This window comes from Tamandua tetradactyla, chromosome 16 (assembly GCF_023851605.1).
Source record: "Tamandua tetradactyla isolate mTamTet1 chromosome 16, mTamTet1.pri, whole genome shotgun sequence".
NCBI lineage: Eukaryota > Metazoa > Chordata > Mammalia > Pilosa > Myrmecophagidae > Tamandua > Tamandua tetradactyla.
Genome location: NC_135342.1, coordinates 58,302,524 through 58,318,166, shown reverse-complemented (window position 1 = coordinate 58,318,166; position 15,643 = coordinate 58,302,524). Strand labels below are relative to the sequence as shown.

At 35.5% G+C, this 15,643-nt stretch overlaps 1 pseudogene; it reads left to right on the top strand.

The window, feature by feature from the left end:
• Nucleotides 1-14,048: 14,048 nt before the first annotated feature.
• LOC143660335 (obg-like ATPase 1) lies at nt 14,049-15,243 on the top strand (annotated as a pseudogene).
• The last annotated feature ends 400 nt before the right edge of the window (nt 15,244-15,643 follow it).

The following is a 15,643-nucleotide window of genomic DNA, read 5'->3' as shown; positions in this document are numbered from 1 at the left end:
TTTCTTAGCTTTTGTTGCTGTGATTAGATAGCATGGAATGCTGGTTAGAAGAAAGATAATGAAGGCAACAGAGATATGAATGTTCTCCTTAAAGTAAATAATCAAAATATTAGAGAGTCCAGAAGAAATATTGTAAAAGTTATGTTTTTTGTTTTCCTGTTAGGAAATGTTTTTTGTGTTTTTTTTTTTGGTAGAGTTAAAACTATTTCCAGAGACTTCCATTTTAAAGCTGAATCTTGCTAGCAGATCCAGAAAATACCTCTTAATCTTTCTCAAAACAATACTTGAGATAATTCCAAAAAACAACAACATAATAGTGACAGCAGTCTCCAGAACACAATGCTATATGCTAAATTGTGAGCAACCTATATTAAGTCTGAGATGATTTTATGCCACATTAAAGGAGAAATAAAGGGACTTTGGGAGCCTAAGTTGTTACTGATTATCTACAAAAATATGGAATTCTCACAAATAAATCTTATAGGGTTATAAAAAACAAACAAACAAAAAACCTTATAGGGTTATAGAGTTGCATCAAGATGGAAAATATTGGCAATCTTTATCTGCTTAGCTCTCTAGTATTTTTGCACTCAATAAATTCAGAGTGACAGCTAGAGATTAGGGCTGGAGTTTTCTCCCCAGTTCCAGAAGCAAGCAAGAAAAGAGGAATCTGCATCCAATTTATATTAGTGAAAAAATAATAAGTCTAGGTATATATGTACTCAATCAAAGGAATAAACAAAAGGATAAAACTCAACAAATAAGCAGAAAAATGACAATAAAGTAATTTTATCTCAGAAGAGTAACATAGTTTTGTAACTGAAATACTGGGGAATCAAATGCTTTAGAAATGTGTTTTTCCCCCTAAAAAGAGCACAAGAAGACAACTTCATGAAATTATAATTCCAATTCATAAACAAATAATAGTTCAGAAGAAAAGGCACATGACATTCCAGATTAAGACAACAGAGAATTAGTGATACCTGATCCATTCTTTCTCCACTTCTTCTGTAATACTCACATAATACAGGTGAAAAAATGCATGGCAGCAGCATTGAAAGTAAAGGTTATTGGCAGGCACTAGAGTAATTTTATTGTCGCCAAATAGTTAACTGGGGTCTTAAGGCGAGAAAGTGGACCCAGGTTGCAGATTGGTAATAATTGTGTATATATCTCCCCTGTACATCCCGAATGGACATAAGCAGAGTTCTAACATGAACAGTGGAACACGTCCAATTTGCAGAATTTGTTGCCTGGGACAAAAAGGCCCATTTCATATTTTCTACAAAGGTGAGAAAATCGCTGAGAATGTTACACTCGGGTGGTTGTAGTCTTCCCACCATTTTCCAGGCAAGAAAAATATTCACAGTAGACTTATTATTCAAAAATGAAGAGCCCTATGCATAGTCAGTAGCTTCTGCAAAAGTGAGAGAAGATACATCCTGATTCAGGAGAGCAACATTTTAAAGATGATGACTAGATATCCAGAAAATGGACAAGATTTTCTGTATACAGAGAGGAAGGAAGATTAAACCAAAGACCCCACGTTAATGAAGAGAAAAGCCAGGCTCTCCACCTATGTTGTTTATGGGCTTCGGTGGGATGAGTAGCCACTTAGTTAAGGACGAGCAGCAACACATGGGAGGGCGAGGGTTTGTAGAAGACCATGAGGCTCCATTGAAAAAAAAGGGTCTAGGAATTTACAAGGAAGTGAAAAGGCACACTTTTCAGGAAAATTTGCTATACAAACAGAAATAAACTGTGGAAAGCAAATTATCACCACAGAACATAAAATCGTTTTTAAAATTCTGCAGTGGTAGTGCTAGAGCTGGGGACTGTTGGAGTATAAATGCCTTGACTTTATCTGGAAAATGCACCAAAATCAATGAAATATAAATTGCCTGTAAATAATTTACACTCAGTGGAAGCTCGTGTTAGCCCAATTCACAGGCTAACAATTGTGAACAAATGTTTTCTCACATGAAATAGGACCTATGAAATATAAAAATTTTTATAATAATAATAATTCAAAACAAATTGATTAATTATTTACTCTAGGCCAAAAAGTAGTAAGTACAAATGAATCAACTGAAAACAGGATAGAGTGCCCAGGCGTGTGTAATACAGCACTAATGCCTAGGACCAGAAGCCTGAGTTTACATTCTCGTTCTGCCATTTGTTCTGCTATTTGAGTTTGGAAAAATTATTTAATCTCTCTGGATCTTACTTTCCCATTCTAAGTAGGGATGAGTTTATATATATGTATGATTACCATACAGATCTTTTAAAAGGGATAATTATATATACTTTCAAAATAATTATGTATATGTATGTGTACTTATGTGTGTGTATATAAACATATATATGTGTGAGTATAGATACATAAACAGAGAGAGAGTGCTTTCAATTGTACATAGCATGTTGCAAGTTCAATGAAAGTATGTAAAAATCATCATAATCCTCATGACCATCATTAAAGAACTTGCTAACTTATAGGACGTGCAGAATGTATAAATAAATACTTTTCATATAAGGACTTGGGCTTTTAATGGGTACAGATTATTCTGGTGGCTCAGAGGGTATCACTTTTTTTTGGGAAGTAAACAAAGGTTTCACAGAAAAAGAAAGGCCTTGGACCAGTGCTGGTCCTTTAGATTTTTCTAAATGGGGAAGGGGAAATAAAATTATATTTAATATTAATATTATTAAATAAAGAATGGAATATTCAGGGAATGGTGATAAGCTCAGTAGGACTCATAATAAGACATCAGAAAGAAAGTACTGAATTTGAGTCTAGCGGAATATTAGTGGCAAATTGTAAGTGGTAATATTTTCTTTTTTAAGTGGTTGAGATTCTCATTCTTCCCTGCAGAGTGATTAGAGGATTTAATCAGTCAAGTGTCAGTTAACAATGGTTTATCACATTGCCAAATTCATTCGACACCAATTTCCTTACCTGGAAATAGATCCATGCCAAATTTTAAAATAAATTCTTAATATTGCTCCTTACTTAAAACTGCCTAGAACTACAGAAGTTTTATCTAGAAAGATCCTCAGAGATCTTCAAGTAAAACCTTGGTCTCTTGGTCTTCTTCAATGCCAGATAATATATTTTGGTTGTATTTCTATTTTAAACATCCCTAACAATATAATACCCAGGGATTGAATATATATTAAATGACATAAAGGTACAGGCACTTGTTTTGGAAAGGACCTGATCTAGTATTTTATTTGAGTCTTTCCCAATAAAACTTGAGTAAGAGAAAGAGATGAGAGAGCAAGAGAGAGTGGTGCTATTATTACTACTCCTATTTTTCAGATGAGGAAACTGAGGCCTAGAATAGCTGAATGACAGGTTCGAGGTCATACAGACTGTGTTGAGGCAAGTAATTGTGAATGATCAGCGGGTGGCCTAGACTGTGAAGGGAGAAGTAGCTCAATCAAAACACTTTGAGAGGAAAGGTCTGGGATTAGACAAATTCTCAATTGGTCATTATCCAACAGAAAATATTTTGGCACCTTTTCTGGTACCTCTCTTTGCTATCAATTTCCATACCTTTTTTCCTGTATGGGATGCATTTTTAATGTAAATGGTAGTATTTCAAATCCAGTAAAGCAATGCTATTTTCTTCCCCACCATTCATTCCCCCACAGCCACTCTCAGTGGTGGATTAGTCCCTTGAACATTGATTAAAGTTAGTGCCAAGTCTTTCAACATCCAATCCTGTTGGAAGATATTCTTTCCTTTGGGGGAGCACAGAGCAACTAGAATTGTCTACATCTGGTGCCAGCAGCTGAGACAAACCTGATGATAAATGCGAGGTGCTGAAAGAGTGTGCTTATATCATAAAGGGAAATGAATTGAAGGGTTCACTTTAGTATTTACTTGTCATTAATTTCCCAAGTTGTTAAATGTTCCTTAAATCCATCATTTTTCTTCCTTCTTTCTATTCTCCCTCACTTGCTCATACTCTGTGTACAATTCATCAAATATTTACACATCTCTTCCAGGTAGCCCAAACTATATTGGTACAGGGGATAATGGCAAGTATACTATCTATAATGGACTGGGTAGCCATGTAATAGATTCAATAGCAGAGTGACTTCTGCTTTCTTACCTTCAAGTGCAAGTTTTGCACTCTGCATTTTACCTAATTACCATTACGATTCTTCTTCATTTATCCAGCAGTAGGAGTTGCCTTCCATGACCAGAAATTAAGGAATTTAGGGTCCAAATATTCCAACTGTAATGGAAAATTCATCCCTCCTGGAGTTTAGCATCCCAGTTCATGGTTTACTGTTCTCTGATGAGCAAAGTTATCCTGTGCTACTGAAGTATGTACATAAGAGAATGAATGGTTAATGAGATGGAATGAAAGAAATAGGATTATTATTATTATTTTAACATGGGCAGGCACCAGCAATCGAACCTGGGTCTCCGGCATGGCAGGCGAGAATTCTGCCTGCTGAACCACTGTGGCCCACCAAACAGGACATGTTTTTATTGTTACTTATATGTATGTTCTTGGGCCGGTCAGGAAACTTCCCTGGATCTTCATTTCTTCATCTGTAAAACAGAAATAATATATGTTTTCTTCACCTGTAAAACAGAAATAACATATGTTTTTCCTATCTTTCCCACAGACATCCAGTGGAAAAACCTTTGACAATATCATTCTATGCTGCATCTCCAACATTTGAGGCGGTGATTGTTCCTACATATATGCTTGGTAAATTTATGTCAAATAAATGAATGAACATTTTGACAATTATAAATGTTATATAGTATGCATATACAGAATTATCATTATTACTTAATTTTTTTCTAGAGCTTGTGCACTTAAGGATGTTTAGAATAGCCGGGAAAATGCTTTCTCTTGTCTTCCTTCTGCAGGCTATTAATCAGCTCAAGGGTAAGAATGTCATTATGCAAAGAGGACTAAAGCTGGGATCTGATATTCATGCATGGAAGTTCCCACACTGGTCAGGGGCATGGCACCTTCATGCATCAATATAATGGAACAATGCTGACAATAATGAAGATGAATAGCATGATTTTAGGCATTGATAGACTTTTATTTTCAGCCATGACAATGTAGGTGATCCAAAGCGTAGACGAAAGCAGATTGAAATTGCTTGATAATTACACATTCAAATACCCAAGAAAGAACTGCGCACACTTACTCAGTCATATTAAATGTTTTATAATGCCTTCCAAATGAATTCTATGTTTCATTATCATATGGTATGATGCCAGTAATTAACTGAACATGAAAATCTTTGATATTTGTAGTATTTCATTTCTGATTTGCTTGGTGGGGTGCTGAGAAAATAAAAATTTGGTCACCAACATCCTGAAAAAAACAACCAGTTGATTTCTGTCACCAAGTAATTGCAGATTAGAACAACAATCTTATTAACTCCTAGGTGTGTAAAGAGGGAACTTATATTAGACTTTTGGTTTAAGGTAACTATTGGCCCAATATAAAATGTGGGAGAATCTAAATATTCTTAGCAGAGCTTAAAGCATTCGCCTCGTGTTGGCGTCAATTTGACTCTTCCGTTCTGTGTTCTGGGTTAACCATCTTGAAAGACAGTGAACATTTCACTTATTCCCACATCTCATTTCACTAGTGACTGGAAGGGTTCTTAGCAAGTGATCAATCCGTTATGGCGGGATAAATACTTCTATAATAATTTCATCATTCCTAATACCTGGAATGCCCACACCCTTCAAAGTCTGTACCAAATATCTCTGACCCAATGAAAACGTCATCAGTCCTTCGAGATGAGCTCCATGTAGTAAGAACTGGTGCTCAGGGTGATGACTCCGAAGCTGCATCTATAAAGGAATTATTTCCAAAGACCTGTGGATGCTCCTCTTTTCTTCTCCGAGCTCTGCAAACCTATCGGTTTATAAGTAACTAACGAAGCTCGCATTGTATTATATATTTACTCAATTTTAAAAACTAATATATGCTATATTTTAAGTGTGATTGTTCTGTAGATCTTCAACTTCTCTAATACAAAGTATTATATGCTTAGCGGATAAAAGGTGGAAAATACAAAAAAGAGAAGAGAAAAATCTCAAAGTGAAAACCATTTATATCACGCCCCCCCCGCCCCAAGTGAATCACCCTCATGGTGGTTCGGGTTTTCACAATGTATCTTTTCCTTCACAGTTTCCTTTCCTTCAGAATGTGCGCATCTCATTTCACTGGTGACTGGAAGGGTTATCTTCAGAATGAGCAGTATCTGTGTTGTGTGTGTGCAAATAAAAATAGAGGGAGGGATATTTAAGGCTTGTTTTTTAAATTATTCACTTAAAACATGCTTCCTTATTATTATTATTATGTATTACTTACTGTTATTATTATGTATTTATTTACTATGACTATTATATACCATTTTCTGGGGTACATACAGATCCAAACCACCAAAACCATGTTATTTAAAATGCTCCTTACAAACCCTGAATTAGCAATATTCTCATCCCTCTACACATAAGAAGAGGCATCTCACTAAGTTTGTACACCATTTCCAAAGACCCAGAGTATACGTGATAAAACTGATTTAAAACTATGTGCATTTTATCTGAAAGTATATGCTCCTTTTCACCATAACCTGTTGTGTACCTATTTGGAAATAATAAATGACATCATTCTTGCAGGGCTGGTGTGAGGCTTGTATGTGATTACATATGTGACCATAACTAACAGTGCTTATCTCTTGGTACATAATTAACACATATTGGATGAATAAAAAATGTATATTCTGTGGAGCAATTTGCATATGATGAACACAAATTGCCCCAGCACACTCTCCACACGTTGAGTTTTTATTCATCAAAGATATCTTCTGCATAGATAGATCAGTTTCTTCTTCTGTAATGCTCATAAAACTAATTTACATCTTTCTATAAGAACACTCTGCTAGAAGTCTGAATCACTGAATGCATGTAGGGTAATTGTGAAAAGAAAAACTTTGCATATTTAAGACATTGTTTCAAATAAATAGTAATTAAGATCTACTAGCTGTTGAGCGGCATTAACCTTGAAATGCATTTTTGGCTCTGTATATCACAAAAGCATTATTTTATGATTGTTTATAAAAAACATGCATAGGCTTAGAAGTTCCAATTATTAAATGAATAAATAATGTGGCAAGTGCACAGAAAAATAACAATTTGAATAATAAACAATAGTTGTTTGGGTATTTCAATGATTTATTTATAAAGATAACAGTTTAAATTAGATACTGGGATATTCATAATCATCGTACTAACTCTGGTTGAGTATTTTAGCTCTATGCACTTAATATACTATATATTTTCAATGTAAGCCAATTTGTCTAATAAAATGTTGAAAAAAATCTACCAGTTCAATGAAGTTGCTTTATAAAGACTGTAATTTAAAGACATTAGAATATTAAGCAATCATTTCACTCTGCTGCCTGCCTGCATGTTGAGCAGTATACACACAAGCTTAATAATTCTGATGCCTCAGAACTGTTCCAAAAATTTAGAAATCAAACTGAAGTTTCTTTCATCCAAACAGAATACTCCCCAGGTACAAGAGTCAGAGCAATACGAAAGTTTAACTTGCATCTCTCACTAAACGACAGGCATTTAAAAATGAAATTAACCTGACATTGAATTCAGTCTCAATGGTTATGAGTTTGGTAATATGTTGAGCTTTTTATTTCTTGTTTTATTAGTATAAAAATTTTAATTTTATTGCTTCACAGTTTTACAAATTCTAATTTACACCTGAGCCCAAGAAATTTTACGTATTGACTTCTGAAATCAGGCCACATATCGTGTATGGAAGGAAAATATTTTATCTTGGAAGGGGGGTTTGTGTACACAGATGACTTTTCTCTAAATATGGCTTATAATATAAAATGACCTGCATAATCTCATTGAAATGTTTTAAAGGAATTGAGGGCAAAAATCAGTAAAGCAAAAAAACAAAAAAAAACTGTGTTCCCCAAGTCTGAAATAAGATATATTTGTATTGTACAACCATAATACCCTTGGGGATGAGAAAAACTTTACCTCTAAGCAAAAGGTTGAAGATCTGGTTGTCTTTGTTTTATTGGTGTTTTCTCTAAAACATGGAGAAAAGAGCATAGCCAGCACAACTCAAATAAACTCCAGAGAAATAAAACCTGAAAACTCAATCATGAGTAGAAGTAATTTGTGTTTATTAAGTTTCTCACACTTAATTATATGATATATATAAGCTTAAGAAGCAATTGAATGGCTGTTTATAAATATGTTCAAAATCACATTAGCTCAAGGTCTGGGTTTAGGATAATCGTAGCAAGATAGGTAGGAAAAGAGATAATTCATCTCTGGCCATCTAGGCTATCTCCTTATTGTACACATGGAAAAACATGCACAGTGAGATTTCCAGTAATCTTCTCAAAAACAAATCAACTCAACAAATATTTTTAAGCATTGTATAAACATATGGGATCTATAACTTGTCTCTTCCATCAGGATGCTTACAATCTAGTGGATGGTTCCTAGTTGTCTGTAATTCGAACTTCACATATCTTTCACTCAACTTAGTGCTCTACTCACTATATCACTCTACATGTAAACAAACAAATCTAAGGCAGACATACATAGCAAACCTGAACACTTTATAAAGAGGCTCAAAAAAGATATCCACCATATATTCTACGTGTTAATGTGTCTGCAGTTATGACATTCAATAATATGGTAAGTGATGCTTGAAGGAAATTGTCATAATATTCAAATGTCCAAGTGAACGTATAAACAAATTTAAAGCATTCCAAATTTGTGGCAAATTAAAAAAAAAAAAAAAGGATTGTGTATAGGTAGGGAATTGGCTTGTCTAAAAGATACATAAAATTATACATCCAAATTTAGGTTGTTCCTTTCAATGATCTGTACTTGATATTAGTGAACAATCAGTTCTATAATGTCCTTGAATTCTTAACACAATGCCCAGTGCACAGGAGATGCATTCAAATGTTTGTTTTAAGAAAGAAAGACTAAACAAATGGACAGATGGGTGTTTGCCTTATGGATGATATTCAGAAATATTTATGGTAAGCTAATGCTAGGACATATGAACCATTTTTTTAATTATGTTCACTGCTGACAAAAAAATTCTGAAACACATATAGTAGAGATACAATTAGAAAGAAATATCACAATAAGACAAATAACTGCCACAAAAGGCAAACTCTTAGAGCTAGCTCTCACAAATGAGCAGGAATCTGAGAGCAGAACTCAGAAAACCATAAAGTAGTTAGGCTCACGGACTAATGATGCTAGTGACTCCATGCTGCCTTAACTCAGAACACAATTCTAAACTCTATTGTCTCTTTCCCCTCACTGCTCAAGCAGGAAGTTCCCCAGAATATGTCCCATCAGAACTTTGACAGGTGGCTTCTGCAGAGCCCATTTCACTCTGAGGGATTACCAAGGCATCCGTTTCCTGTGTGCATGCAGTAGGATACAGAAAAATGATAATGGCTCCAGCCTTGAAAAAACAGTCTTAAATGCTCTTCATTCAAGGACTTTCATTACATTTAAGACTGAATTTTGAGTAGTAGTTGAGATGGCAAAGACAATGGGCTCTCTGAAAATTTACATATATATATATACATATATATATATATATACACACACATCTATATACAGATATATACACACATACATCTTCAACTCATTCCTAGAAGGGGCCAATCTATCTTTGAGAGTAGGAGTATTAATATCAGACAAAGAAACAAGCAGAGCCTAACAAAAAAAAAAATGTGACACTTCAGAAAATTGTAGTGTCACTAATATATGAGAAAGTTACTTGGGGACAGAAATTGTTTCTTTTTCATTGCTGTAACCACAAATCCAAGAACAGACACATAGTAAGTATTTCTAAATATTAGTTAACTCACAATGCCCTTTTAAGCAAACCCCTAATATGTGTTGGGCTGTTATATGAGTTTTTTTCTTTCCAGTCCCACAGCCATTCTTTAGAGTGGACACTATTTTAAAGACTAGAAAAACGGCATCCAGAGAGATGGCCTGGGGATCAAGAAGAGTTCGTCTGATGTGTGTTGGGTATGATATGAAACCGGTTGTGTCTGACTTTGAGTTTAATGTGCTTTCAACCAAATCATACTGCTAGAAACAGGTTTAATTGTGTGTGGCAAGAATAGTTCATTTACTTTTAATTGAACTTAAAAAATATTTTTTAAGCTTAAAAAATGAAAATTTAAATAATTCACTGATATTATTCTAGTTACAAAATAGAGATAGATAAAACAAGACTTCCCTCCATGCTGCAGTCCTACTTGCTTGTTTTGTAATTTTAATAAATATTTATTCTTTAAATTACCTGAACTTAATATGGCTCACTCTGCATGATGCAGTAACTGTTTAATAAATTATTTGTCACTAATATTTAATTTAAAATATTTCATTAATTGAGCAAATATTTACAGAGGACAAAGCAATGTTGCCTTGACTCCTCTCTTCTGCCCTAGTTGGGAAACCCAGCCAGTCTGCTGGGGCTACAATTGTCCCTGCCTACTGGACCTGCAGGGATGTCTTGTACAAGAGAAAAAAAGAAAAAAAAAGAAGCCCTAACATGCCCTGGGACAGTCATTAAGTGAAAGAACTATGATAGATGTGAAAAAAAGAAACAAGTAGCAAAAAGAGATGCTGAAGAATTGTGTTTAAGGAAACTTCTGGTTTGCCTGCTCCAGTATGTGATCTCACCCGGAATTCATAGCAGAGACTTCCCATGGTTGACATTAGATTTTTGAGAGTTCCCCAAGTTGGTTGGGAGGAATTCTAAAAAAAATCTAGCTTCAGCTCAATCTGATGGTCTTGTGTCTCCACCACATCAAAAATAAATAAATAAATAAAATAAAATAAAATAAAAAACCACATAGTCATCAGTATGGTGATGTAAGACATCTGCTGAAAACCTCTCTCCAGCGACTCAACAACAAAAAAAGGGACAGATATCACTTTCTCAAAATTCTGGAGAAAAGTAAAGATGGGAGAAGGCACAAATGTCAAAGAGAATAAAATGAAAAACATCCGGTAAGGAAATTCTGTCCTGGGCCAGCTTGTCCTCTCCCCTTCCCCTCATTTGGTCCCCCAGAGCACGGGAAATGCTCAGAGGCAGCAGCAAGGATCCCTCTCACCTCCCACCAGGGGGTAGATGGCCAACGAATCCAGACGCAGAGACCAAAGTCCGCAGAAATCCAGGGCAGGACACAAGCTGTAGAGGAGTACAGAATACAAAAGGGCCCCAAAATGGAGGATTAGGGAGGGAACCGCAGAACCTATTACTTTGTAAAAAGCAGCAAGCAGCCAGGCAGAAAGTGTCTGAATCAATTATTTGGGGATTCAGGAGACTGCGGGGGACTTTTCAATGCCCAGTTCACAGTGGAACAAAGAAACTGAGAAAATGTGGACAAAGACTGTAATTTCAGCCATGCCGTCTGATGCCCGTCCCCCAGGCTCGGGGGAAGCAGCCGTGGGTGGCCTGATACTTGCTCAGCTGATGGTTACAGACAGGTGGTGGTGAGAGCCCAGTGCAGCCAATGAAAAGGGGAACGCTGACCAGAACTGAGCCGGACACTGGCAGGTGAACTCAGAACATGGGATCCTTGCTATAGATATATAGATTTATATATAGATAGATACAGTTAGTTAGATAGATAGATAGAGTTAGCTATAGCGTGGGTCCAGAGTTTAAACAGCTGTGAGGAGGGATAAGTAGCCTAGGATTGCCAACTTCTAGATGGTCAGAGAGTGCAAGGGGAAAATGTAGTACTCTTTGGGGCCTCTCCAGACTCCATCTCAGGCCCATCTGAGCTGGTCTACACCCCCTATATGGGTATCTGGCCCTGTTTTGGCTGGAAAATACTGATGACCCAACTGTCAAACTATGCCCTAATACAAACCCAAGCAACAACTAAATCCTAGACAAGAGGAAAAAACAACTTTACAATAAACCCGACGAGGTGATCAGATGACCAGATATCAGCAAAAAATCACAAGGCATAATAAAACACAGGAAAATATAGCCCAATCAAAGGATCGAATTAAGAAGTTGGAAGAGACACAGCATTTGGAACAACTGATAAAAAATGTTCAAACAAAAAGAGAGAAAGGATATTAAGGACACACTAGATGAGTATAAAGAAGAATTTAAAAGCACACATAGAAAAATAACAGACTTTATGGAAATGAAAGATACTAGGTGAAATTCAAAATATACTAGAGATACATTTCAGCAGATTTGAAAAGGAGGAAAAAAGGAACAGCAAATTAGAAGAAAGAACAACCTAATTTGAACAGATAAAAGAATAAATGGGGAAAAATGGAAAAAAAAAACAACTGAGCAGGCTCTAAGGGAAATGATTAACAACAAGAAGCATATAAATACACGCATCATAGGTGTCCCAGAAGGAGAAGAGAAGGGAAACTAGTCAAGAAGAATATTTGAGGAAATACTGACTGAAAATGTCTCAACCTTTATAAAACTGATAAATATGCAAATCTGAGAATCCCAATACACTCCAAACAGGATAAATCTGAACAGGCCTACTCCAAGATACATATGAATAAAACTGTCAAATGCCAAAAAGAAGGAGAAAATTCTGAAATCAACAAGATAAAAGTGAACCACTAGATACAAGCGAAGCCAAATATGACAAAGTGCTGAATCCTCATCAGACACCATGGGTGCAAGAAGGCAGCAACAGGATATTTTTAAGATACCAGCCAAGAATTCTCTATCCAGCAAAGCTGTCTTTCACAGAGTTTAAATTTTCTTAGATAAATAGAATTTGAGAGAGTTCATTAACAAGAGACCTGTCCTATAAAAACTATTAAACGGAGTTCTGACAGTTGAAAACAAAAGACAGGAAAGAAAGGCCTGGAGAAGAGTAGAGAAATGAAAAGTATTATGTAGGGTAACTAAAAGGATAAAAAGAGAGAAAAATTAGATCTGACAAATAAAAGTCAAAGGATTAAAGGGTTGAAGTAAGTACTGCCTTTGCAGTAATAACATTGAATGTCATTAGATTAAACTCCCCAATCAAAAGACAGAGATTAGCAGAATGAATTTTAAAAAAATAGGATCCATCCTATGCTGAGAATCATCTTAGACCCAAAGATACAACTAGGTTGAAGTTAAAGGATGAAAAAAAGATGCCATGCAAGCCATAACCAAAATTAGTGATACTTAAATCAGACAAAATAGACTTTGAATGCAAAACTATTCTGAGAAAAGGATACTTTATGTCAATAAAAGGAGCAATTCACCAAGAAGAAATAAAAATCACAAATATTTATGCATCTAATCAAGGTACCCTAAACACATGAGACAAACACTGACAAAACTGAAGGGAGTAATAGACACTTCTATAATGACAATGGAGGCTTCAACACACCACTTTCTTCACTAGATAGGACATCTAAACAGAGGATCAACAAAGAAACAGAGAGTCTAAATAATATGATAAGTGAACTAGACCTAACAGACAATAGAACATTGTATCCCAAAATAGCAGGATAAACATTCTTCTCAAGTGCTCATGGAAATTTCTCTAGGATAGACTACGTGCTGGGGAAAAAAAACAAAAACAAAAACAATTCATATATATATAAATATCAATAAATATAAAAAGATTGAAATTATACAGAATACTTTATCTGATCATAATGGAATGAAGCTAGAAATCAATAACAACCGGAACACTGGAAAAATTCGCAAATATATGAAGGTTAAACAACACATTCTTAAACAATCAGTGGGTCAAAGAAGAAATGGCAAGAGAAATCAGTAATTATCTCAAGATGAATGAATACAAAAACACAATATATGAAAACTTATGGGGTACAGCAAAAGCAGTGTGCTAAGAGGGAAATTTACAGCCCTAAATGACTTTATTAAGAATGAAGAAAGAGCCTTCCACCGCACTTCCTGCTGCCAGCAGGACCTGTCTCCTGCTGCCTCTGGGACCCTGTGCAATCTTCTGCCTTGAGCACAATGCCTCCCCAAAAGAAAGGTGATGAATTAAACCACCTTCAATTATTAGAAGATTTGGAATATCACTGGAAATTGGTATTGATTGATTGCCAAATGTTGGGAAATCCACCTTCTTCAGTATATTAGCTAATAGGCTTCAGCAGAAAACTTCCATCCTGTACTATTGATCCTAATGAGAGCAGAATACCTGTGCCAGATGAAAAGTTTGATTTTCTTTGCCAGTACCACAAACCAGCAAGCAAAAGTCCTGCCTTTCTAAGGGTAATGAATATTGCTGGCCTTGTGAAAGGAGGTCACCAATGGGCAGGGGCTGGGAAATGCTTTGTTATCTCATATTAGTGCCTGTGATGGAATCTTTCATCTAACATGTGCCTTCAAAGATGATGATATCGTGCATGTTGAAGGAAGTGTAGATCCTATTCAAGATAAAGAAATAATTCATGAAGAGCTTTAGCTTAAAGATGAGGAAATGATTGGACCCATTATAGATAAACTAGAAAAGGTGGCTGTGAGAGGAGGAGATAAAAAATTAAAACCAGAATATGACATAATGTGCAAAATCAAATCCTGGGTTATAGATCAAAAGAAACCTGTTCATTTCTTTCATGACTGGAATTTCAGAGATTGAAGTGTTGAATAAACACTTATTTCTGACTTTAAAACCAATACTTCTTGGTTAACCTTTCTGAGAAAAACTACATTCGAAAGAAAAACAAATGGTTGATAAAAATGAAAGAGTGGGTGGACAAGTATGACCCAGGTACCTTGGTCATTTCTTTCAGTGGGGACTTGGAATTCAAGTTGCAAGAATTGAGTGCTGAGAAGAGACAGAACTCTCTGGAAGTGAATGGAGACAGTCGTATCTGGAAGCAAACACGACACAAAGTGCTTTGCCAAAGATCATTAAGGCTGGGTTTGCAGCACTCCAACTAGAATACTTTTTCACTGCAGGCCCAGATGAAGTGCATGTATGGACCTGATGAAGTCTCCTCAGGCTGCAGGAAAGATTCACATAGATTTTGAAAAGGGATTCATTATGGCTGCAGTAATGAAATAAGAAGATTTTAAAGAGGAAGTTTCTGAAAATGCAGTTAAGGCTGCTGGAAAGTACAGATAACAAGGTAGAAATTGCATCATTGAAGATGGAGATATTTTCTTCAAATTGAACATACCTCAAAAACCAAAGAAGAAGTAAATTTTAGTTATTGCTCAGGTAAACATACAATTCCCAAAAGGCATACGACTTTTCAAGTTAAAATTTCTGAAAACTGAGGGGACAAGGTAAATTCAGGGGATGGGGATCTTCTACAAACAAAATTATTTTGATTTGTTTTAAAATTAAAATACAGTGTCACCTCCAATGAAATGCAAATTCAATAAATGTGAATAATTTTGCTTTTCACCATAATTAAGACCCTACTCCAAATTGTAGAAGCTTTTCAGGAACTGTATTACTATCATGCAACTATATTTATCTCCATTATGTTTGCCAAGTCTGACACATTTGACAGTGGGGACAATGTGGCTTGCTCCTTTTTGAATCTACAGATAACGCATGTTTTACAGTACTCCAGAAGTCTACACTCAGTAAAGCA